The sequence below is a fragment of the Dromaius novaehollandiae genome, chromosome 1 (assembly GCF_036370855.1).
Source record: "Dromaius novaehollandiae isolate bDroNov1 chromosome 1, bDroNov1.hap1, whole genome shotgun sequence".
Lineage (NCBI taxonomy): Eukaryota > Metazoa > Chordata > Aves > Casuariiformes > Dromaiidae > Dromaius > Dromaius novaehollandiae.
Genome location: NC_088098.1, coordinates 115,688,525 through 115,714,302, shown reverse-complemented (window position 1 = coordinate 115,714,302; position 25,778 = coordinate 115,688,525). Strand labels below are relative to the sequence as shown.

General features: G+C 40.8%; 1 long non-coding RNA gene across 5 annotated transcripts in view; it reads left to right on the top strand.

Annotated features, from left to right (window-relative positions):
- The window catches only part of LOC112985170 (uncharacterized), a 42,867-nt gene extending 17,664 nt beyond the window's left edge, over nt 1-25,203 (top strand). For 3 of the 5 annotated variants that reach the window (XR_010392388.1, XR_003259674.2, XR_010392387.1), the window contains 3 exons: nt 254-543; nt 13,861-13,938; nt 15,410-25,203. This is a non-coding gene — a long non-coding RNA (uncharacterized LOC112985170). Of the gene's footprint in view, nt 1-104; nt 211-253; nt 544-13,860; nt 13,939-15,409 lie in introns of all 5 variants that reach the window. The other 2 variants (XR_010392392.1, XR_003259675.2) reach the window with 2 other exon arrangements.
- Nucleotides 25,204-25,778: the final 575 nt, after the last annotated feature.

The window sequence follows — 25,778 nt, the reverse complement described above, 5'->3', positions numbered from 1 at the left end:
GAGAAGAATATAAGAAGAGCCTGATCTCAGGCAGTGCTTTAAGTACTATGTTTGCAACAGTACTTTATTTTAAACATAGAATTTACCTCATCTACGTTAAACAGGATTCTACATTTGGAAGCTCAGAACAATCTGTAAAAACAGCATTCAACATTTTAGCTCATCTGTGCTGATCCGCCTAATTTTCTAGTCAAGAATCTTCAATCTAAGGTCTGTTCTCTATGCTTTTATTTTTTTTTTTTGTCTCCTATAGCCAGTTTACAGAAGGATCCATGAGATCTATTGCCTGTGTTGATAGTGGTGTATTACAATGTCAATACTCTATGTTTTTCACTTTGAAGACTGCCTGCAAGCTATAACAAGCAAACATGTTTATAGCATCACTGTGAAAATCCTTTTGCTGTAACCCAGTCCTATCTGCCGTAAGCTGCAAGAAAGGTGAGCAAAACACCAGCCTCTGCCAATTTGGTGTAGCAAGAAAAATGACTGTTTGGGGTCAGAAAAGTACTCTGCAACATCAGAGAAGACACAGCTGAGGGGAAGGTGAGTAACATGGCAGTTAGATATGGGAAAAAGACTTTCGAAAAACCTGAGAGTTTAGCATGCCTTGGGAGAAGAATTTTCAGAGCCAAAGAGCGTGCCCACTCTCCTGTTTGCGAGGAGTCGAGAGCAGCTCTTTCTTTCAATATGCATGCTTTTTTGCCCATCCAATGCTGCCATATTTATTGCCACCCCCTCAAAGGCACTTAACAGATGAATCAATGGAAGCAACAGTGTTTTTGGGGTCTAGTCCTACTTTGTAGTTTTGATGGAGGGAGGGAGGAAGAGTGAGTCCGTTTGCACTGGTGTTCTAAATGTGATCTTTGGCCGTGGTGTGTATTACAGACTGAAAAAGTGTGCCAACAAGCTTCCGTAGAAGATTTTTTTTTTTAAAGGAAATTTAAAATGAGATGATCACATCATCAACAGTCAGTTGTTTCTCAACTGAAGCAAAGGTTGCTAGATTGCAAAGCACAGAATTCCAGATTTAATGGATATTTTCCTAAATGAACTACCACATACTGCTGGATAATATAGAGACATTATCCCTTTAATAGCTTTGGACTTTAAGGTGGCATACTAGCCCACACAGTGTAGCACCAGACATCCTAAAATTCTTTGCTTGGCAGAACATTTGAACAGAAAATATGACAAGTAAAATGATAAATTCACTGGAAAAATCATTCCTGTCTCCTAACAGGCAAACCAAATCATTACAAGTGTAGTCATTGCCTTAGCATCTTATAGTGGTTGAAACTATGATCATGCCTAAATTGACTTGTGTTTATGCAAATGATAGACATCAATATGAACAGTGCATTCGCCTCTCCTGCTTTTGACACAGGACTGGTAGAGACCAGGGCATCCCCAAGCTCACAGTAGTTTCCTTTTGTTCTTTGCCATGCATATTCTTCACACAATTCACTCCTTAAGTGGATCTCACATTCCATGAGCCATCTCATTTCCCACAACAGATATCCGTCAGAGGACAGATCATCATAAACGGAAAATAGCCAGTGTGGTCTTTGTTCTTAGATGGATTTTTGGCAAATGAGCAGACAGTTTAGAACATAAATGTGACAGAGTGCAATAGCCAAGTCACAAGGCATTCCCTTTTTCCTGGTCATCTTGCTCCTTTCAAACCCATCTGATACAGAGGTTTTTGTGCAGTTATCTCATGATCTCTGTCCTCAAGAGCCATGTCACTCACACTGTCATCTTTGCCATATTGTAGCTGTTAGGTTTTGCCTGTGTTTCCAGCTTCCTTCTAGTTTGGAAAATGATTTCTCATCATCCTGGTATCCGGGTGACCAGTGTAGTTTTGGCACTTTGAGTCTACAGTCTGTTCTAGCCCCAGCAACAAAGAAGGGAGGGAGCACCAGAGAGAGAATTTTAAGGAAGATTCATTAGACTTTGTAAACTAAGCGCAATGTTTTGTACGAACAGACATAAGTAATGGCACTGGTCAGAGGCAGTCAAGAGCCAGGAGTAATGCAGGCATTGTATAAGCTGCACATGCATTTATGTCACAGTCGGATCCTGATCTCCAACACCCCTTAAACCTCATATTCAACTTTCATTTGAATATAAGCTGCCAGTCATGTTGCATTGGACAGTGCTTTTGCAATGTGCAGTATGACCTCTGAGGACATGGATGACATCATTAAGATTACTTTATCTCAAAAACTGGGCAAACTTAAAACCTTCACATCTGGAAGTGCTAGATGTGTGCATGAAAGTCTTCTGATGTCTTGCAGAAATCCAGTTTCACTGTACCCCAGCTCTCCTTTCCAAACTTCGCTTTAAAGAGAACAGAACAGGAGGAAGTTTATTTTATGCTGAACATGGGTATGAATCTAGTTCAGGACTTTGTAATTAGCTTACTTCACAGAACACTGCATGCAGCGTGCAGCAAGTGATTGCAAAATGAGTAACAAATTAACCTGTAAAAAATGTGAAACCTCAGCTCATTACAGAGTTCCAGACAAAAGTATTGGAAGCTGGATGTTAGTTTGATTTTGAACACCTGCAAGCCCAAGGAGATTTATTTCTCCACCATGCTCCTAGTATGAAGCCACAGATATATTCTGCTCATACTGTAAACATGCTTATCTGGAGTTTGGGGTTTAACTTCTGATTAGGCTTTCAGGTGCTAATGTACCAACAATAATTGCTATAAGCTGAGTGGTTGCACCTACTCCTGTTATGTTATGCTGCTTCAGCAGATTTTTAATTTTAATGTATGCATTTATGTTTCATTTTATTTTAGCAGTGCAAGAAACATTCTTCATGACCCTCTTGGAGTCCCAGCAGTCTTCTGTATACCTCTCTGACATACATTTTTTTCCCACTGCTATAGGAAAGTGGCTGACAGTCTGTAAGAAGTCCAGTAATTTTATTTCTAACCTGGACATTAAAGGTTGTTCAAGTGTTTTGTGAGTGTTTTGAACTCACCCTGCTGGTTGTATGGTCAACACATGTTAAAAACTTGCTCTGTAAAAGTCCTGTTAAGCTCAATAAACTCAGAAGAAAACCCAAGAATTTATAAAGAAGCTAAAGTAATCACCTGCATTTAAAACAAATTGATTCCTTTCTTTGTCTTAAAAATGTACTGTTAAAGCAGAATGGATAACTTATATATTTGCACTTTTTCTAGTAAATCATGTCTTAATTTTTTGAAAGCTGAATTGCAGTTATCATAAGTTAAAATCTATAATGCACTCATGCATTTAACAAAATATGATAAAGCCTTCAAAATCACTCTGCTATGAATATACATAGACCAGGACAGTCAGAAAAAAATTAATGTGTCACCAAAAACCTTTCCAACCCTTTGTTACAAGCCAACTCTTCATGCTATAAAGGGAAGATAGTCTAGACCTATCTAATGGAGACTGCTTCCCTGTTAAAGTCTCCACACAAAAGGCAGACCCAACAGAGGAAGATTCTCTTCTTCCTCTACTAATGACTGCCTTAAGGGGACTTTTTTGTCACTGTGAACTCCAGCTAGCTTTAAAAGAGTCTAGCTGTGGCTCTGTAGGACTCAGTACAGGCTGCACACTCCCGTCTGGAGGTTGTCCTATGTCTTGTGCTACAGCCAGACCATTCTGAGGACCTCCTCCTTCCAGGAGGAAGCTAACTGGGTATGTTACCACAGGCTCCTGTCATACTCTTGATTTTAACTGAAGTACAGGCTTGCCCTTTGACTTGTCTGAGCTGCAGTGGAGTGGAAGTGGTCCCTGGTTCACTGCGAAGGTGAGGGTCCTGGTACAGCTTGAGCCCAGGAGTGATAAGGTTAACATGGACTTTGACTGTAAAAGTTCTCTGGCAAAAATGGAGGGGAAAACACCTCATCGTAGCAGAGGCTGTGCTGTAGTCGGTTGCATCCTGGCAGCAGCACAGGAGCACCGAGAGAGCGAAGCTACTACTTGCTGATCCTGCTATAAGCTTCTTCCTTGGAGGAGCCAGTCATAGCTAAGAGCTCTTTGGCTTAAACTAGTGTGCTGCAATTGTGTTTCTGTGTCCTGCAGAGCACCATGAATATGGGCCTCACTGGCTCCTACTTTCAGTGCAATGAATTCCTGTAGCTATACCTATGAGACCGTAAAGCGAAACTGGAACACTTTTTTCAGCTTTCTTCTGGACAGCTTGTTTGCAATATTAGTACCCACCCAAAGAAGGACTCAAGCAGCTAAGACCTTGAACATTTTTCCCTTTGTTGACCTTGAGGTCTCCACCTCCTCCTCCTCCTGCAAAAAACAACCATTTGTGAAGTCTATCTGACTTACCTTCCTGCTTTAATTCTTTTATGTTTCTGACATTTCGACATCTGTGCATACCATGTGTTTTAGAAATCTTGTTTAGATACAGTTCAGAAGATCAAAGTAAAAGATTACAGATAAACATACACATCTGCCAGGGGCTTTTTAAGGGTACCTACATTACAAGGACAGGTTATCCAGCGGGCATTAAGATTTGAGTGCTTCCATAAGCTGCTGTTTCCCACTACATTGCAGATATCAGCACCATTTGTATTTTTAGAACCTCTCTCCATTTTCTTCCCTGAATCCCGAGCTTCACAGGAGGTTTAAGGAGGTGGGAAGAATGACAGTGCTGCGCTAGAGGTTAGAGCATGGTAATGAATGGAAGCAAGAAGAGGGAGACATGCCCAGAGCTGTTCTTCCGTCTTATGGTCTGTCACAGGGGTTGCACTCAGCTCTGTTAGGTGCCTCAAGTACATCATATGAACACCATATTTGACTTACATTTTTCATTTACATCAATTTTCCTAGCTGAGTTGAAGCATATGCTGTAAGGTTACACAGGCTGAAGGAGAGACTGGACAAGTTCATGTATGAGAACGCCATTGGGAGGCTTCATAAGAATCAGGACATTTGTGGGATACAAGTTGCAGCAGATTAGGAGAATCTATGGCAGAAGAATAACTCTGTGGTTCCTGTATTCTAGTGCTCTTTGCTAAACATCTGTTTTTGGCCATGGTGGGAGACAGGATACTGGAGTAGCTGAACCCCGTGCTGTTGTTCTATGTCCTTATGTATGTAGGCTCTTAAAAGTGTACCTGCATTTTAGGGACTGTTTTGGAAATACATTTTGCATGTGTCCCCTACATAGTCACAGGGCAATAATTAGAAGATATTTTGGTCTTTCTCTGAAACAAAGTCAGCACAGATACTGTCACTGCTACCCAATAAACATCAACATGTAATCTGTTATAAACTAGCAGTAACTTTTGTGGGAGAGACAGAAATGCCTTGAAATCACATGAAACACATTGTTGATGTATAGATGTTAGGTTTAATACTTAGGAGAAGTTATATCTAGGTCCCAAATTAGTACAGATTTAATAGCAGTTACTACTGCTATCCGTTAGTCATTTATGGGGAAGATTTTTAGAAGATGTGTTTGCATCAGCAACTTTCCTTCATGCTTATGATGCCATGCAGTGGTTTTGGAAGATGTTGTACTGGCTAAATGCACAGTGAGTGCTGTGCCGGGATGTGGTCAGGAATGGGCTGCTGGTGGGCAGCAGTGCAGTTCCTAATGCTCTGCCTGTAGTTGCCATGACGGGCTCTTTCCCCAAGGACCTCTATCAGTATCATGAATCTTAAAGGCAAGCAAGCTCAGCCCGAGATGAGGAGTGAGGCCACTCTGGATGTTCACCTTGGCTCTGACGGTTCCATGTGGATTTTGGAAAGGCACAGAGGTGCCTTGTGCATTACTGTCCTCGTCTGCAAAATAGATGCAGCACTTTGTTACCCTGCCTGCTCCAAAGGATGTGGTGAAATAATGCTTTTCCTCTTCTTTTTCTAAATGCTCTGTAGTCAGGATTTATGCTAGTTATTGTAATTACTGTATTTACTTAAAGTAGAGACTTTGCTTTCTATGTTCAGGCCCTCTATTATTTTGTAAAAATCAGTTTATTTTGTATGTTAAATTCTGTTTAAACATGTAGTTCTGATTTATTAACAGTTGATCGCTTATCTTGGAAAACAAGCATCAGAAAGATATCCAAAGCAAATGCTTTTGCTCTTTAGATTGTGCTCTTTAGATTGTGGTTACAAAGTGAGTGACCTGTAGTCTTTAATTAATAGACACAATTCGGTATTTATTGAATTGCAGACTTAATTGGCAGAACTGTAAGAATTCCTGAAATAACTGAAGATTTAAATTCCTACCAAAATATGTCACTGAGTTGTCCTGCCTCAAATCAGCAGGAAGAAGGTTTTTGTTTATACAGCACTTGAAGTAATTAATCCCACATATTTCTAAATACAACTGATTTGTGTTTCTGCTAAAAGAAAAGGTTCTCATCAGATATTGATAAAGGCTAACCCACATCCATCTCAGTGCAGATGCACAGAGAAGACAGAAGGCAAAGTTATAGTCTCCTGAACCAAGTAGTGAAGAAGAGCTAATGCTTTTACATTTCCACAGGAGTATGAACTCAGCCTCCATGGATGGGTACTGGGGTAGCCATACAACAAAGAGTACTAACCTCGTTCTAAGAGTGTTTCCTACCATATTAAAGGGATTATATCTTAGTGTACAGTTTGACCATCCAAATGGAAAAGTCAGAAACAGGCCTAGTTTGGGTTGTGCTGAATATTTAGTTCTTTCATTTGTTTTCCAAACTTTTAAACCTCTGGAAGAGTTTTGCAGAAAAATCAGCTGAATAAGAGCAAAATATTCCCATCTGGATAATTTCTAACAGGAACTAAGGAAACAAAGGAGCAGGCTTGCAGTCATGGGGATGGAGTTGATGACTGTGGCAGTAGCATCTCCGATCTATCCAGTCTAGATAACTAGGGCACATGCAGGTTTGACCTCCCCCTCTGCCTCTCCCCCCGCCCCCCCACTTCCTCCACAAAAATTCCTTGACAGGAATCATGCACAGACTCTGCTCTAGACCATGCTGCTTAGGAAATGATTTCACTGTTTAACAAAGCTCAGCCATCTCATAGTCCTTTTAAAGCATGGTAGTCCCATCTCTTTTGCTACACATAATAGGCCAGATTAAGTTCTGAAGTCTTGAAACTCTCCTTTTCAAGACTGATGACACTTTACATTAGAAGAATGACAATAGAGGAAGCTCAAAACCTGTAAATTCCCTTGGCCTTAATGACTCTATGGTCATTCATCTTTATAAGCGTTTCTCCAGATTGCCTTTGTGGGGTTTCTCTCTTCAATGCAGCGAAGCCAAAGAGCTGAGGCTGTTGCTTGCCTCAAAGTTTTGTTTTTTCTTCCAGTGAGTGCTTGTTATGCTTGCTTCCCACTGTATCTTTCTCTCGGCTCTAGAAATAGCTCATTCTTTTAGTGACTTAAAAGAAAGAAAGAAAGAAAGAACAGGGATGCGTTTACTATGTCTGTACTTCCTCTCTTTTTCCTCTTTCAACGTACTACTTTTCAACATAGCCCTTCCTTACAGGGATAGATACAGCCCGGATCTGACTGTGGGGAGAATGAGGAGGGAAATTCAGCTACATGATCACGACTGCTGGGCTGGGTAGAGCTGGTGGTGTGAAGGTTGGAGGGAGACATGATGGACACCTAGCTTCCCACCTCTCCCCACTAAAAAGACTGCTAGGCTGCATCCACATGAGCAGTTTTGTTTGAAAAGCAATACAATTTTGAAGTGAATGGCTCCAGTTATGCCCACGTACCTGGCTTTGGCTTGGTTTGCAGAGCGGTTTTGTTGTGCACAGACTATATATTTTTGGACAAAATGAAAACAGAAGCCTGCTCTAAGTTTGCACAGATGTTTTTCAACACCTCCTGTGGACATATGGCTCTGAACCAGAGATTTGTCCCTTGGATAGCTTCAAACTACATGGATAAGAGGGAATATGGCACAGAACAGGGTAAGGAGGGCCTAACTATCAATTACTTTCATCTGTCAGTCTGTTCCTCCTCTGCTACTTCACTTGGTAATGTAGACATAGTCTTACATACCCTGTTCTTTGGACTGGCCTATCCTTTATTCTGATTTTTTCCTTAAGTATTTCTAACTGCCTTCTACTTCTTGGGTTAATCCCTGTCCTCCTGCACCAAAACAAGTGAATGACAAATAACCTGTGAATGGCAGATCATCGAGTCAGAACAGGAATTACTCAGACTGTGATTTTCCAAACATAAAATCCTTCACCTCCATGCATTTAAACTCATTTAAAAGGCCCTTGCTCATTCTTTTTTTCAGTTATTTCTTCTGTGAAATACTGCACACTTACATCTGTTTTTTTTTTTTCACTTACATTTTGTCCTGTCTTTGAACATGATGCTCTTTTCTCCCTGCCTCTCTTTACCTGCATGTTGCGCTGCATTGCTTCCCACAATGTGTTGAGCTGCGTGTTTCGTGTGGTGAGGTTAAGTGGGTACCAGTTCATAAAGAAAGACAACATTCAGTAGGGATGTGGTGAGAGTATGTATTTCTTAAGACATATTGAACATGTTCCAGAGAAGTATGAAAGAGTGTTTTGCTCTTGTAATTGCCCAGGGAGGGTGCTGCAGCTCCCCAGGCTGAGTTCCATAACGCAAGGCTCAGCGTGAAGAAACACTCATGGTTTGAAGATCAGTAAGTGAAAAAAATTAGAAACCAAGATATTTCTAGGTGGAGCAGGAATTCAGCAGTAGCTGCATAGGCAGGAATCTGTGCAGGGAGACAAGAAAGCAGCCTATAGCAATATTTCTTATGAGAAAGGCAAGCAAATCCAAATCAAGCTCCCTAAACCATTTCCTGTTATTTACAAAAGTCCTAAGACATTAAGTTGCAAAATTAAGCACCTGATTTAGGAAGTGCCAGTAGTAAGATTTTCTGGCCAACCTCAATGCCTCTGAGTTATGATTCAGTTCTGCAAGTATATGGCCACATTTTGCTTTTTTTCCAAAGGCCCCTGTCTCATTTAGAGTGCATGAAAGACTGCAAAGCAGTTCCATATTTGACTTAATTGTACAAAAGAAGAGGGTTTGCTTTTGCAAATTAAATGTTCATCTGACATAGATTAAAAAAAAGCAGTAACAGTATCCTACAAGTGTAATAGTATCCTACAGAGAGATTTTGCCTGCTGTTTCTCATCTTGTGTCCTACTAAAGAGATGGTTTATTGGTTGTCCCAGCCTAGTAGCTTTCCCTTGTATTACAAAAAGCCTAAACCTTTTTGCTGAATTGAGGCCCCAGCAAATGATGTCTGCCTTGGTATCTTTTCTTTTCAAAATAGCTTCTGCTGATGATTTTGAGGTGGAGAGGTTTCCTTTTTGCATTAAATAAAAGACATCCATAAATTTTGATTAATCTATTTCCATAGGTCATTGCCAATGTTCATTTTCAACATCTTTTCACAGCCCTCTTTTCCATTGCATTTGAGCTTGTCTCTTTGTTGTTTGTCTTCCAAAAATTTGTTTCTGGTTTGACTTTTACTGCAGTATTGTGGAGGTATTAGGATAAATCAAACCAAAAATTTTTTAGATGTCTAATCAAGGGTTTGATATGCCTACAGCATCTATAACAAGATTTACTAGCTCAAACTTGGTTCAGAAGATGTGTACCTTTTAGTTTCCTAATGCCATTAAATAACATTCTTCATTAATATCTCCTTAAAATCATACTATTATTGAAAAAAAGAAATCCCACAGTTTGCTCAAGGCCTCTATAATAAGATGTGTCTTACGGAGAAGTGTGTTAGCTTCTCTAGCTAAAGAGGTAGGTGTCTCCTTCTCTAAGTAGGTGCCTGTCTGGTTTTCCTGGCTGCGTAAAAAGCTGTGTGGCAGATGTTACTGGAGGCCTCAACTGCACATCAAGGGAAGCAGATATTTGTACCAATGATTGTTTAGATATCCAATTATGTCTGCAACCAAAAAGGTGAAGAATCTTATGAATATTATAAATATCATGAATATTAACATTAGAAGTTTTCAGCACCATTCCTCACTATCTGCTCCTTATTTTACTTACTTTTATTAAATTCAGATCAGCAACGTAAGGTGGCAGAGAGGAGTCTGAACCTTGTGCTGACCTGTGCCAGTCACTGCAACCAGACAACCTAGCTGCAAAGGGGTGCTTTATTTTGCCAGGGAAGTAGTGATAGCTGTAGCAGTGGCCATACTGTAAAACCAAAAGCCCAGCTATCCCAGTTTTCTGCCTCTGGCAGAGTGTAGACCAGATGCCTGGAAAGAAGAATATGAAAGTGGGGTGTACACATACGGTACTTCTATTTTCCCACCCTCTAGCTGCATGAATTGTATGAGGTTTCTGTGCACTTAAGAACATGTAACCACGGATTTCTCTTCTGTGAACTTGTCGTATCTGCCTTTTGGTCACGCAAACTTTTAACATCCACAGCATCCTGCAGGAAGCAGGTCCACAAGTTAACTGTCAATTGCATGAGGAAACACCTCCACTGATTTGTTTTGAACCTAGACCCTTCAGGTTTCTTTTTGTGCCCTGTAGTTCTTATACTGGAAGATAAAAAAGTCACTTGATCTCTGTGCAACCTCTCCATGCCATACCATAATTTCATAGACCTCTATCATATTCACTTTCAGACATCTCTTTTCCAGACTAAAGAGACCCAGTTTACTGGAACAGAAACTGTTCCATACCTTTGACCATCCTTACTGTGCTTTTTTGGCCAAGGATGGCAACATTTAACCCTAGCCCTGTGATTCCTGCATGTACTGTTGGCTGCAGCAGTGGGAGTCCCTAATCTTTGCAAGCCTACTAAGACAGCTAGGCTGCAGGACAGATCTCTTGCTTTCATTCACAAAACACTGTATTTAGCAGCTTGTTGGTAAGTCTCTGTGACTCTCAGTAGTCTTTACCGTAGCTACTGGATCCAGCTCCAGTACTGGAAGCAAAGAAGAAAAACATATGCACTTAATTCTTTATAGGTCACTTAGGCTGGCATAAATTACTCACAGCTGGAATTTGTCCAGGACAGCTTAACAGAGCTTGTCTCACAAAAAAAGGTGCCATAGGAATCCTTATTGGCCTTGAGGACTCAAAAAAAAAGTGACTTTGCTGTCTCACTTACCAGCACACTGCTTCCTAGGAACAAGCTGGGTCGCTAAATTAAACCTGATGAATCACCAACACCTAGGAACACTCTGAGGACTCCTAACTAAATGTTGACTATTTTTGACCCTGCTCAGTTTGTACAAGATGAAATCCTGATTTGGTGTGGCTTGAACAGATCAGTAACATTTTTCATTAGTTTACTGGAGCCTTCTTGAATTTGGAATCATGCCCAGCTGTATCAAGTCCCTAGAACTATTTGTTCAAATTGGCAAAGGCTTTGTCCTTTTTAACCATTAATCACTAAATTGTGCAAAATCAAGAGCAGGAGAAAGAACGAGACCAGTGTGTAGCCACAGACATAATAAATAGTTTACCAAGAATATTAAATGAAGTCATATGTATAATTCACTAGATATTTGTCTTTAATATGCATGAGCTAAGAGCAGACTAAAGTAAAGTTGCTGACAAGATCTGTGTGCCATCAGGAAAACATTTTATAAACCTACCACAATAGTCCAGATATTATACTAAGAATAATAATGACAATGCTAACACAGTACCCGGAAGAACCCCTCTCAGTCAGAGGACGATTTTACATGTGTGGATGGAAAAGATAACACATTTGCCTCATCAGGAAACTTTAAAAGCCAATTAAAATATTTTTCCTTTGCAGATAGTGTGATTTGGCAGTTAATTTTGTAAATGTTCCTTAACTCAAACAAAAATGTTTTCCATTAAAAAAAACATTTTTCTCTTGCTCTTCAGTTGCGCAAGACAAGCCTGAGACATACATTTTATTGCTGAAGTCTGTTTAAATTTATCTTGTGACTAATTGGGCTTTGATTAAAGTACAATAAAACATTAAGTTTCTGTAGGCTGCATCCAGTGACTGCTCTTCCTTCTTCTCAAAAGATAGATGGTTTCTGAGCTTATATGACTTAATAATTTCAGGATTCTTTAGACTCAGGAACTTACTGGTACTGTTAGTACATACAATGGTACTTCCAATAGCAATTTGCAGTAACTTGCCAAAGAAACCCACCACATAAAGTACCATTTTGCTGTGCTACCTTTACAGAAAATACCATGACTTGATTAGCTGGTAGAAACAGAGAATCTATACCTTTGGATTGGGACCTGGGAACTCCATGTCTCCAAGACTACTTGCAAAGTATTCAAAATGTCTCTTGCTTTGGGCATTTGCCATAAAATCCTGTAACCAAGCCTGCTGATGGCAGTTTATATTCTGCATACTATTACCATGAACAGAAGAGTGAGTACATTCCAGTTTCATACCATTTGAGTGGGCATCCAAGTGGGTGTGAAGGAAAGAGGATATAGATAGCATTGCTATACTGTGCATGTTAATACAAATAAATACTTGTTTCTTCCACCCCTTTCCTGTCCTCACTGACATAAAACTGAAGGGCCCTAGAAAGAGGAGTTGGCCCCGGGGACAATACAGAGTTGGGGATTGTGCTTATTTGCATTCTCCTATGATTTTTATACTTCTTTTTAGCATCTTTGTTTATTTTTCTGACTTTCCTGTGGGTCTGCTGCTGTGACAGTTGGAAGACTGTATGACCCATTCAAATGCAATTGTCACGACCTCTGCACATGATTACTATCCATCTCTGCTGTGCTTTCAGATGTGCTGCTGTCCTAAAAGCTCAGCCATGCAGAAGAAAAGGTCTGGACAGAAACTTGCAGCTGTGAAAGTGTGAATTTATCCCCTAGCATAGAAAGGACAAATTAAATGTTTACATGCCCAGTCAGATTATATTTTCTCCTTTTTTCCTTTTTTTACCAGGAAAAAAAAAAAAGAAATGAGTGCAAAATACACATCAAAAGGCCTTTTATACCAGTGAGGTCATATTTTGGATGATGGCACAGAAAAGATGGCATGATATAGTCTCATGTCTGTGTAAGAGCAGCAATTATGGAATTTTGTTACGCTTACAAGACATATTTGTCCACCTGCCAGCTCCACAGACTTCTGATATTCTTGAATTTGAAGCTGCATTCACTTTGTCTTCTTCATTATCACCACAACTTTCCACTAGCCAGACTGTCTTGCGTTGCATTTATGCAAGCAGACGTTCTTCAGATTCTGTCCCTAGTTAATTTTTTTCATTCCTTGGCCAGGCTGTCTAGAGAGACAAATGATTATGGCCTTGCCTTTGGAACAACATAAAAACATATTGATACATGGTGCAGAACAGAATCTGACTCATTTTCTCCTAATGTAGGTGGCTCTGCAGTACTTAGAAGAGATAGAAATTAGAATGAATATATACTTCAGGAAAAAAGAAAAGGTATTATGATTCTGAATATCAGCAGTAACCTATTGAATAAAAATATTCATTTTGACAGAGCTGCGTTCCAGAGCCGGAACTAACTCTTGCATGTGGTAGAGTTGACATCACATATATTTTAGAGGGTAAGGTAAGATGGCCCAGTGGTTGGTATGATGCTCAGAGGGGTTTAGGTCTCTCCTTTGCTGTAAGTTCAGCTAAAGCAAATCACTTAACATCTTTGTGAGTCACTTGCCTGCTTCTCAGAAATGTTATGAAAACAAATCCAAGTAATATCTGGAGAAAATACATGTCTAAAATGGATTGCAATAATTAGGCTTGTTAATCTCCTTATACATCTATGTAATACCAAATAATTTTTATTCTGTTGAGTTTTCCAGAAGAGTCTATTAAAACCATGATAATGATAATGTACAAATTGCTAAATTCATTAATACAGTGACTTGAAGCTGTTTGTCCTGAAAATGTTTTCTTCCAGGTCAGCCTGTGTGCATATCATGATTTTTCTTAAGACGACGGATGTTTCTTCTCAAAAGACACCGTGGCCCTGTGTGTGGTAGGTTACTCTTGGTGGTTTATTTTAAATATATTTCTAACAGTAAGGGAGATTACTTGATATCTCAGATGGCATGTTTCCTGAAACCCTGGGCTTTTCAAAATACCTCGGGGGTGAATAGTTCATGCTGTTCAGTGTTGGTGGATGTTGTGTGATTATTTCAGAGGAGCCATTGCCTCTTTCACAGCACAAAAAAGTAATACAGAAAGTTGAAAGGAGCAGCCTGCCCAGACGTCTGAAACACTGACTTGCACTAGCTGTGGTTGCCATCAAACCTTGTGCCAACATTTACAGATGTTTTGGTAGAACATATGAAGGTGGCTCCTGTAGCTTCTCCTGGAGAGATACGAGTTTTCCTTGGTGGCAGACACAGGGCAGTCTGTCAGAGAAGTGGGGTATGGGAAAATGCCTACACTCTGGCAAACACCTTGCTGACTGTCTCCTACACTTTGCACTCAGTATATTTGAGCACAATTAATTTGATATAGTTCTTGTCCTCTCTAACCAGCAATTTGAACTCTCTTGGTACAACTAACATTTCTGTAGGCTTAGTTTGCTTGTTAAGGTGTATCCCTTAAAGGACTATTATGGGGACCAAAGAGCCTGCTGCAGTGTGGAGCCTGAGACATCTACAGTAGATGTCTGAGGCTCCACACTGCAATTTCCCTTTCTCCTGCATTGCTGCCTGACTTCTCTGAGGATACATGGCCAAAAACAAGAAAAGAAGAAAAAAGAGGATGAATCAGACATAACTCTGACAGTAAAAGCATACCAAATAACATTTTAAAGAATAACTTTCCACACAACTTGAATGCTTGTGTGCATTTCTCAGAAACAGCCAGTATGCCATTTTTTTCTCAAGTAGAGAGAGCCTCCTCCCTATGCACACACCTCACTGCTACAGAAACTCCAGTAAATGGAGCATACTAGTCCGCACCCATATGTTACCCACAAGATGACTTTGCAGGTTGTAAAGTGGTGGGGATGTTTCGGAGCCACCAGACATGAAGCCCCAGGCTTCTCCATGAAGGGCTCCAGAAAGCTTTTCGCAGTGCAGTGAGAGCTGCAAGGCTGTCAGCAGCTCTAGTCCCTGTGTCAGTGTTAGCCAGCTCAACAGCTTCCAGGGAGTAAGAGGGCTTTAGTTTGGATCTGGAGGTATATGCTACTGATTGAAGGCTTCCCATCCTGGCCCTGAGCTATAGAGCTGCTGTTTTCCAGAACTGGTTCCCAACCAGTGTTGTCAAGTTGTCTAATACTATATTAGTCTCTAGCACGCTCCTTAAGGCTGTATGTCTCATTTGCCTCTTGGTTTATACTGTCTTATACTTGGACAAGTTCTTTCAGATAGGAACTATCACTTTTGTTTGTTTGTACAATAGCTAGCCTGCAGTGTCTTGCTACATAGTTGAATTTCCTGTGCACTTGGATAAGATGAAAAACAACTCACCTGTTTTTCATCTTTTCCTTTCAGAGATCAACTTTGCTTTTGTTTGAGAGAAGAGCCTGCAAAGTTCCCTCCAAAGTGAAGAGCCCTTCATGTGTACTTTCTCATCTACCTCCATCTGCTGCATCTGTCCTAAGTCCATCACATCACCTGGCTGCCTCATCTGAACATTTCTAATTCTGAGGAGACATCCAGAATTTGACATGCGTCTCTACCCCAATGCTTTCATAGAGTCACAGAAAAGCTTAGGCTTGAAGGGACCCCTGGACTTCATTTGGGCCAACCTTCTTTCGAAAGCAGGGCCCTAGGTTAGGTTACCCAGGGCCCTGTCTGAAGGACATTCCACCACTTCTCTGGACAACCAGTTCCAATGTTTGATTGTTCTCACAGTGAAGAATTTTGTTCTCATGTCTAGACGGCATACCCCCTGTAGCAACTTGTGCCCATTGCCACTTGTGCATCCTTGTGAAGAGAGTACCTCTCTTTACCTCTCTATAACTACCTTTCAGGTGTTGGAAAATTTTGATTAGATTCCTCTGGGGCCTTCTCTTCTCTAGGCTGAACAAATCTAGCTCCTTCATCCTTTCTTTATGTGTTAAGTTCTCCAACACTCTAATCATTTTGGTGATTATCATCCACTGGGCCCTCTCCAGTTTTTCAATGTCTCTCCTGAGCTGGGGGAAACCAAAACCGGATGAAGTATTCCAAGTCTGACCTGACAGGTGCCAAGGAGAGTGAAATAATCACATCCCTTTATCTGCTGGCTGTACTCTTGCTGATACTGCTCAGCACACAGTTTGCCTTTTTTTGCTGCCAGGGCACACTGCTGGCTCATGTTCTGCTTGCTGTCTGTCCAGACCCCAAGCACCTTTTCAGCAGAGCTGCTCCTTGGCCAGCCAGTCCCCGGCCTGGCCTGCTGCTTGGGATTATTCCATCCCAGCTGCAGGACTTCACATTTATCTTCATTACACTTCAAACATTTATCATTTTAACCTCATATTAAACAGCAATCTTGTTGGCTCAGTCTTTCAGCCTGCCTAGGTCTCTCTGTGTGGTGGCTCATCCTTCCAGCCTATCTGCCTCTTCCCCAAATTTGATGTCATCCACAGACTTGGTGAGGGCATTTGATCCTGTCATCCAGATCATTTGCAAATATGTTGAAAAGTATTGGACCCAATACTGAACTCTGAGGAATACCACTTGTGACTGGCTGTCAATTTGATTTTGAGCCACGAATTAACCATCACACTTTGAGCTTAACATTTCAGCCAGTTTTGACCCATCTCATTTTGATCTATCCTTTGGATTTTGAAAGAGATCAATGGTGTCAGTATAGATCTATGGATAGCAAAGAGTCCATCATACAAGGCAGACTGAAATTTCATGTGGGAGAAGGAGACTACGAAAACTAATGAATTTAGGAGGAACACTTTGAAGTGCTGAGGAAGAGGAACATAATCTGAATCAAGAAAATGGAGGGTGAGGGAGGAGTCCTCAAAGTGAGAGTTGCGAGCAATGTGCATATTTTGGTGTTGGAGGAGGAAGCTGGCAATAGGAAGAAAAGGCTCATCAGGTATGAGGAGCTGGATGGCAGTAGGTGGCTACGATTTCCTTTGTAATGGAGAGAAATGCCTCTGAGGGGTGGCAAACACAGAAGGCAACCTGTGAGCAGACAGGATGCAAAAAGAAAGGAAAAAGGATGTTAGGAAAAGGACTGGGGAAGGTAAGGAAAGAAATAAATACTGAAGAGAGAAATGAAGGAGTGTGAAAACTGAAAGTGATAGGGTAGGCAATAGTGAGAGTCACCAAATGAAAAGAATTGATAAAATGGAAAAAAAAAGCATACCCAAGCTGTAAATCTATAGCGTAGTTTGAGTACTGTATTGCTTTAGCACAGCATAGCAATATCAGGCTAATTCTTGGAGTTCAAAACAGTCCTATAAATCCATATATCTTTCTTGAGATCGTCTAAGAAATGTTAGGAATTTGTATTTTTCTTGCTATCTCTGAAGCTGTTTTTTGACACCCACAATCATTGTCACGTTCTGATGACAGATGGAGCAGCCTGCTGCGTAAATGCACCTCTTCATCGTTGGGACCTCTGTTACAGTCCTCCTGTGTCTCCCATGCTGTAATAAGTGCTAAAATTTTCAGCTGGAGCCCACAGAACTGTTGGTATAACAAATAACAGGGTGTAATAATAGATTTTTGGCTTAATCTAGCTCCCACTGAAGTTATTGCAAGATTTGCCATTGACGTCAATGGGAAGAGAATTGGGCCCATGATAGGAACTACAGTAGTAATAACAATACGTTTGACTTATATAGCTCTTTCTCGGGTTGCCAGAGGCCTTTGGACACTCCATGTAAATGAATACAAAACAATAAAAGAGATTAAAATGTCTCTGATTCCTGCAGGATTAGAACAGACAAACAGTGAAAATCAAAGTATGCCTATATATGGGCTATTTCTTATGCAATGGTTCTAACTGTGTCATCACACAGTTTATAGCAGGTCATCATGTGCTTCATCTCCGTAAAGCTGTTACGGATTGATCCATGAAACCACTGCCTGTTTAGAATTTTCTTAGCATGCAAATAAGCACAAAAATGGATATTGATAAAAGAGAATATTTTTAGGCTTGCAAATCAGCCAGAATCAGTCAAATTCTTGGCCCCTGCCATGTGCTGCTGAGTAGTGTCAGATGCTCACACATACACAAATTGACATTTACAAGGCATGTCGTGCTTAGAGCCAAGTTCAGAAATAAATCGCCTCTTTTGATAGGTTCACCAGAGCCTCCTAAGTACACCAGAGCCTCCTAAGATTCATTTATTGTTTGCTACTGGGGGGACTGGAATGCTCCTGGACACAGAATGAAAATCCATTCAGCACAGCATAAGGGAAACTGCATAAACTGAAGTACAATAACTGTGAAGTTGCAGTTTCATAGGGTGACATATTCAGCGTGCTGCATGTGGAGGATTAGGTGCTTGGCTGTCATTAATGGTAATGTGGGCTGCCTAATTACCTCCATGTGCATTCTGCTGAAACCCTACTCCAATAAATACCAATGCCGCTTACCTGGGGAGCGTAGAGGAGACGGGATCTGATCCCTGGAGCTTTGCTCGTAAAGCATACAGCCCTGAAAGGATTTCCTTCAACTACACAGGGGTGATTCTGACTTCCGATGGATCTCCCCCCAAAACACCTAGTGTTTCGGTGCAGCGGGAAGGTGCAGATCCTAATTTTGCCTCTTCCCTTCTCCAGAGCAAACCTGAGCTTAACTTCTGCAAGTCCCTGTAGACAATCTATATGCATTTATACTACAAGCAAGAGGATAGCCTCACCTGATCAGATTTATCAAATTGTTCAAAAATCCAGCACGCTGTTCTTTAGGCTGATAAGTACAGTTTATGGAATCTTAAGAGAAATATATAGTTTACTTAGACAATTGCACATTTACTATATAATAATCACATATTACAAATATTAGAAACTGCAGCCACAAGCTTACTCCTCAGAGCCTGCAAATGCTATCATAGCATCTTCATGAAGCTCTGAGAGTCAGTGTTTGCCAAAGTCGTATTTACTAGGCTTTGTTCGCTTCCCCAGACAGTTTTGCCTCCTGGAGAAGTTACAGACACTGACTTTGCAGACAATGCCAGATCCCAGTAGCATTGTCTTTTCACAGATAATTGTCATATGGGTCTGGATGTTTAAAAATGATGATCTCTCCCACAGGGTGCTGTAATATTTATCAAGGGAGCAAGAGAAGAAAAAGCCTTACCGCAAACTGGCCTAGTTAGGCAAGATGGGGTCTGCGGTGAGAGGTCCTTTTCTCTACTACAATAGCTGAAAACATTGTAAGAAACAGCAGAAGCCTTTTTCATAGTGTGATGGGCTGAAGAAGAGCTTGTGTTTCTGCCAACTTGTCTATTTTTTCAGACATGAGGAAGGTCTTGAGTTGTTGTGGTGCTACTGCTAGCTAACTAGTAATCTTGCTGCTGTGATGGTCTCTGTAACTGAATCCAAAGAAGAGCTAGGGTGCTTCGTAGCTTGGCTGTTTATTCCAGTTTTATCAGTTGGTCTAATAAAAGATACTACCTCACTCTAAAAACCTTGCTGTACTTATATCCATGGTTCATAGCAGCTTCAATAGTGTTACTGGTAAGAAAGCAAGAGAGAAGTTAGGATATTAGAATTTTTATACAAGACAGCAGAAATAGGACCTAAGTAAATAATCTGCTTATATATTTCAGAAGTATTTATCCCATTTTAAACTGATCTGTGTGCTCCAAAACCTAGTATGGATGAAAACTGTGTGTGTGTGACCTGATCTCTGCTTCAGAAATGACAGTTCTAACAGCTGTGGCCAGGATGGCTGGTCTGATTTTAAGAAGTTTAGAGATCTTAATCCATACTGGTTGGTTAATGCCTCAAGAATTTCTAGCAGTGATGGTTAACAATAAGCTGATGTCGCTTACAGTTATTTGATACCTCTGGTTATGGTGAGTTTTGAAGGCCTACAGGGAGGATTTGTGTAATTACATACCTGAGTGCCAGCTGTCATTTTCGGAATGAAGTGGTCCTGAAATTAATTATTAATTACATTGTCACAGCTCATAATTATTTTATGTGATTGTTACCAGCCATGAAGTGTGTTGACTTGACAGACTGGAAGACTGAGTACTTCCCATCTATGCAGGCGTCTGTATTGCAAACACAGCCTGCTGCCTAGCAATAAAGGCAGGCAAATCTCTAAGTCTTTAGATAATGCTTATATTTTAAGGGTCTATTATCAAGACAAGTGGGAAATAAGAAACTGAATTAGCTTGTCTTCATCCCTCCATTATACTTGTTTATAAAGGCAGTGGGTAAACAAATGCCTAGCTGTGAAGGTCTCAGATGCAGTACTCTGTCTCGCTTGAGATGACCATGGAAAGTCTAGGGGCAGGGCTGGGAGAGCTTACCCAGCAAGGAAACCCTCCTGGCCCTGCAACCCTTCCCACCTGCTCTTATATAACCTGCTTTTAAATATTTCTCCCCTTTCGAGGCCTGAAGGTAGAATCACCTTGTGAAAAAAAAGAAGGGAATGGGTTGACAGAGCATCTGTCCCACCCTTTGTCTTTTCTGCAAAAGAATTTTAGACATTTTAGAGACAGAGGCTGTTGGGAGTTTGTCTGAAGTGCTGAGAAGCCTAGAGGTGAAATGGCTTGAGAACAGTGCGTCAGGGAGGACAGGAACAGCCTGAAGCTCAAAGATATTTACTCTTGCCTATTGGTGCGCTAGTAATTGTAACCAAATAGTTCCCAGTCCATTTTTATTAGCAGGCTTTATGTGTTTAGGGATAAATGTTAAACTCTACAATTTGGTGTGAATGTCAGCTGTTGATGAAAAGCAGATCCCAGCTGGGACAGCGAGGACATTGCATTCAGGCTGTGTCTGAAGTACATGAGCAGAGCTGTGTGGGAGAGATTCAGTTGAATCTATTGCTCAAATCCTGCTCCGGCTGCTTCTCCCCTGCCACTTCAGCCAAAGTCATTTGATCTGCTTGGGCATTGTGGCCCCATTCTGCCCTCAGAAATACCTCTCTTAAGGCAGGTTTTTTTCTCCCCTGCCTTCCCTTTTCACCTTTATTTCAACCCACAGCATTTTCTACTTTATCTTCTTCGCCCCTTGTCCTTGAAGAGATCTACTGGACTTGACATCTGCAACCTGATGTAATGATGACTTGGACTAAGCCTACACAGTGAAATGGAGGGTGGTAGGAAGATCTCAGAGCTCATATGGAGCCCATGTGATGGCAGCTGGCACTCTGCAGAGCTGCTAGCTCAAAGCCCAAAGCAGCGTAGCTGGACGAGCATGGTGCAGCCCTTGAGCTCATCAGCCCTGCAAGGCAGCACGTGCACTGCAGGGTTTGGTGGCTTTTTGTGCAGCTGCCTTGGTTGCTTGGGTGCCCACTGAGCCAGCTACCATGGCACAGCGCGGATGTGCCCACAGTTCTCCCTGTACACACTTTTTTATCCAGCCTTCCTCTTGGAGATCTTTTCTTGCCCCTTCCGCCCCAGTCCCCTATCTCCTCTCTCTCTTTGCTTACAGGATAAAAAAGAGAAAAGAACATATGTTTTTGGCAGTCAGGATGGATTAAAACTGAGGGTTGTGACCTCTTAAGACTGGAGAAGTAAAGGTTTGTCAGGTCTTCCGATTTTATTTGGGCAAAACTGTACTCATATTCTGTACTCTATTCTTCTTCAAGCAGTTACTGCTGGTCACTAGATACTGCTGTAAGGTGACCTGTCACCTGCCCTAAAGGGGCAATTCTTGTGTTTCATAAACTTTGACCCTGAAATTAAAAAAAGAAGAAAAATAACAAGGACTCACTTTTACTAGTACTCTTTAGAATTTCATGAGTGCTGAGCCAGTTTTACAGTTTTTACTGCATTAGACACGTTCTTTTTTGTGAGTGGCTTTAAATGCAGCTCCATCATTTGACTGAGACTTAAAAATGTGACATGGCTAACAAGTACATGCAAAACCAGAACCTGGAATGAGAGTTAGCTTATATATAAATTGCATCCTTGAAACTTCTGATATACTGGGAGAGCCACATATTGTTCTGCAGAAAAAAGGAGTTATATCTTACCATGCCGTAATAACTCACAAGTTAATTCCCACCACGTGCATGTTTAAATGTTCTGCACAAACCACAAGATGTCAGTGTGGCTACATGAAAATTTAATCAGTTCTGCACACAGATTGATTCAGTATGATTTTTAACTCTAATATCTCTGGTAATATAATCTCTTTATTTACTTCCAGAATTTGTCCTGCGCTTTTCCCCTCATAATTATAAATCTCCTTTCTCTTTGCAGTGTCTCCTTCACACAAGGCAGATAAAAAACAATGTTAGGGAGTATAATTTATCCCTTTTTAAAATGATTTTTAATATTGCTGTGCCCTTGATCTTTATGTTTTGGCTACCATTTTGCTATGCTAAGACTTGCAATGATACACACTGTCAGCAGAGATCAGTTGTAGTACTACAAACCATTTTCTTGAAGCAATTTGTGCAGTAAGCCCACTATCTACTAGACAAGTCATGGACTACTTTCTTTCCCTGTTCCCTTATTTGATACCTGTGGTACAGTTTAAATTTCTACATGCAATCCCTGAGACTTTTCTCCAACAATTAATGTATATCTTCAGTTGCCATTGGTATCTGGGGCACTGCAAATGCTCAGTTAATGGTGCCCAACCTTATCTGCTATGCAGCTAGAGCCCAGTTTTGGAATCTTTCCTGCTGATTTCATTGATGTGACGGTTTTTTCTGGCCACATGCATGTGTGAGACATATCTCTAGGTCAGCCCCTGCCTTGTAAGAGACTGCTGGGGCTGGTACCAGCCAACACCGACCAAGTTACTATCTCCAAACTGCATCAATAAGACTATAGCTGCAAGTGTCTGGAAGGCTGTGTCTGGCCCACAGGGTGCTAGTGAGACTATGCCGAATCTTGCAGAAGATGGTTATCACCCTGAATGAGCATCCTGAGATTATGGGTCTTTTCAGACTCATTTTTTATTTCAGATCAAAGCCTACCAAAGCCATACATTACACCAGCACTACTGAAGCAATTGGCTTTGAATAGTTGTAGAGGAGGGATTAGTGCCAAAAAACATGAGTTCCTAAGACAGCATGTGGGTACATTTTAAATACCAAGAAGCCAGACAGAGGCAGGGCAGGACATCTGTGTTGCCCACCGGCTTGGTGCTGCCAGTGCTGTGTTAGAGCCACTCACTTTCTCCGGGGCAAAGTGTGCGCTTCTGCCATGCTGAATATCTGCTGACTGATGTGTCACTGCCTAGTGACAATGTGTGCAAACCCAGTGTCAAGCCTCCCCTCAGTCACTCAGCTTCTAGCAGGTCTGATTTACACCTGAGTTACACCAGGTCTTAGACGGAGTATAATAAATGGTATAGCTGAACTGCTGTGTTCAAGGTCAGACTTGATGTTCTGAGGTGCCTGATTTGCTCTTTGACAGCAAGTGAATATTCTGGATTTATCTTATCACTATAAAATGGTCTATTCTTTACAAACAATGTTTTCATCCATATTTTATCTTCTTAATCCAGGACCTTTTTCCCTAACTGGGGAAAGACAATTTTGATTATACTATAGCATTCCTTGTCTATCAGTGACTCTGTCCCTGCAAACACCATGCTAATTCTCTGCTTTACAGTCATCAACAAAGATAAATTAGTTCCAAGAAGAGCTGAAGGGATCAGTCGTGTGAACTTGGTACTGCAGCTTACTAAATTACTGCATGTCAGAGGAGATGTGGTGCCTGGCCAGGAGGTATCGCCCGGAGCACGCTGGGGTTAAGCTCACTTGTTCTAACAACCCGTGGGGTTACGTGTTTTCCTTTGCAGACTGGGGGAAGCTTCGTGGAGGATCATGGTCAGTTATGGCTGCTGACTGGTAATACGCGGTAGCTTGTTACACCACTGGACTTTGTTACCTTCAGCCTGTACCTCATATTAACACAATAGCACAATGCCCTTTTAGCTGGTCTGCTTCTGCAGCCTGCAACAGGATATAGATAGAGATAGGTATCTCCACTGTAAGACCATATTATATTTTTATAATATGTTTTTAAAGTCCAGGCACCTTTGCATATAAGAAAAGGTGGTCATATTTCTCTGGCTATAGATATTAGGCAATATGTTCTTTAAAGCATCAAATTTAATGCAGTAACTATAATGACACAAATTGAAAATATTTTCAACATGTAGCACAGACATTCTGTGCAATTCCTAAAGCACTTTCTTTTATCAGTATATTAACAACTTTCTGGGATATCAGATAGGTTGCACTTTGGGTCTGACATTCAACTTCCATTAGCAAAGACCACAGAAAAGTGAGATAAAATAGAAAAGGAAATCAGCTGGAAAGAGAAGAAATGTTCTAATGTAAAAGAGGAGTATTTTGACTTTTTAAATACGATAATATTTGTGGAAAAAAACCATCTGTCTAATGTCAGCAGGGATCATGCCATTGCTAGGGTGGCTATACAGCAGCCTTTAATATCTGAAAGCTGTAGATGGCAGTAAAGGACTGCAAATAGTTGTTTGGTGGCTAGATGTGCAACTTGATTCATCTTAGAAATTGGTCTCATTTTTGATTCAGTTTGCTGTTTTGTAGCTGTGGAAGATACTGAATTTACTATTATTATTTACAATGAAACTTTACACTGTTATTATCAAGGCTTGCTGGTGTGTTCACTCTGCTGACTGGATTGCAGTTAATTTGTCCTCAAGTGGCAGTCTTCCTTCTAAGCCTATTCCAGCACGTATAATGAATGGTAACAGCTGATAATAATGATGTAGTCTAGTAGCAGATGTAAAAAGAAATGTTCATTTTTTTTAATTAGCCCTTTGCAATATCACTGATCCATAGATTTATGTGTCTGATGATTTTTCTCTCTGTTGTTGTAAGGCTTTACTTGAACCATTGCTTTACTTGAACATGTTGGGAGATTTTTCAAAGAACAGAGGGCAGCTACGTACCCAGGTTCTGGCAATTATCTGAAAACCTTCTGAGATGTCGCTTAGCTATGCTGAGGCTAAATCATGTCTTACAAGACTGACTGGAAACAAGTCTAGGCCCTGGCCTTGCAGCCATGTGGTTTAGTAGTCTGACTTGAGACACTGCGTAGGATTAGTCACATGCAAAAAGTATTTGTAGAACTGATGCTTATGATGGAATACAAAACCCAGAAAGACCTACTTCCAAATAATAAAATAAGATGCATAACATTTTTGCTACATAGAATAAATTAATTATAGAAATATAGCCAGTTTGGGATTTCAGAGACCTGGATTTCAATTCCAGTTGTTTTACAGACTTCCCTCTGTGACCTTTGAACAAGACATTTAGCTTGATCTATAACAGAAAGCAAGTCTCTTGGCGAAAGGCTGCAGGAACTGCTAAAGTCTTGGAATTCTTATTATTTGTTTTTGATGAGATTGGCAGCAAAAGATAAAATCACTTTTTGTCCAAGAATCTGTGTGCGACTTCTGATGTTCTGCCACTGCAAACAGGGGGAGATATCATAGCTGCCATGTTTGAAATAAAAACATAAGAAACTACAAGGGGGATTCTGCACCCCTGTAAAAAAAGATTGTGTGTTTGTGTCTGTCTCTTAGTGGTGTTACATCATTAATAACGGGTGCTCTCCATTTCCTGTGGCGCTTACTGCAAACGCTTGGGAAGAACAGAAATGAAGTGTGCTGAGCCAAGTCTTTGACTATGCCTCCACCTACAAGAAACCGCACAGTTTCTGACTGTAAATGGTGCTCAGAGAAGACTCACTTTTGCTGGGCTGGAAGATTGTTC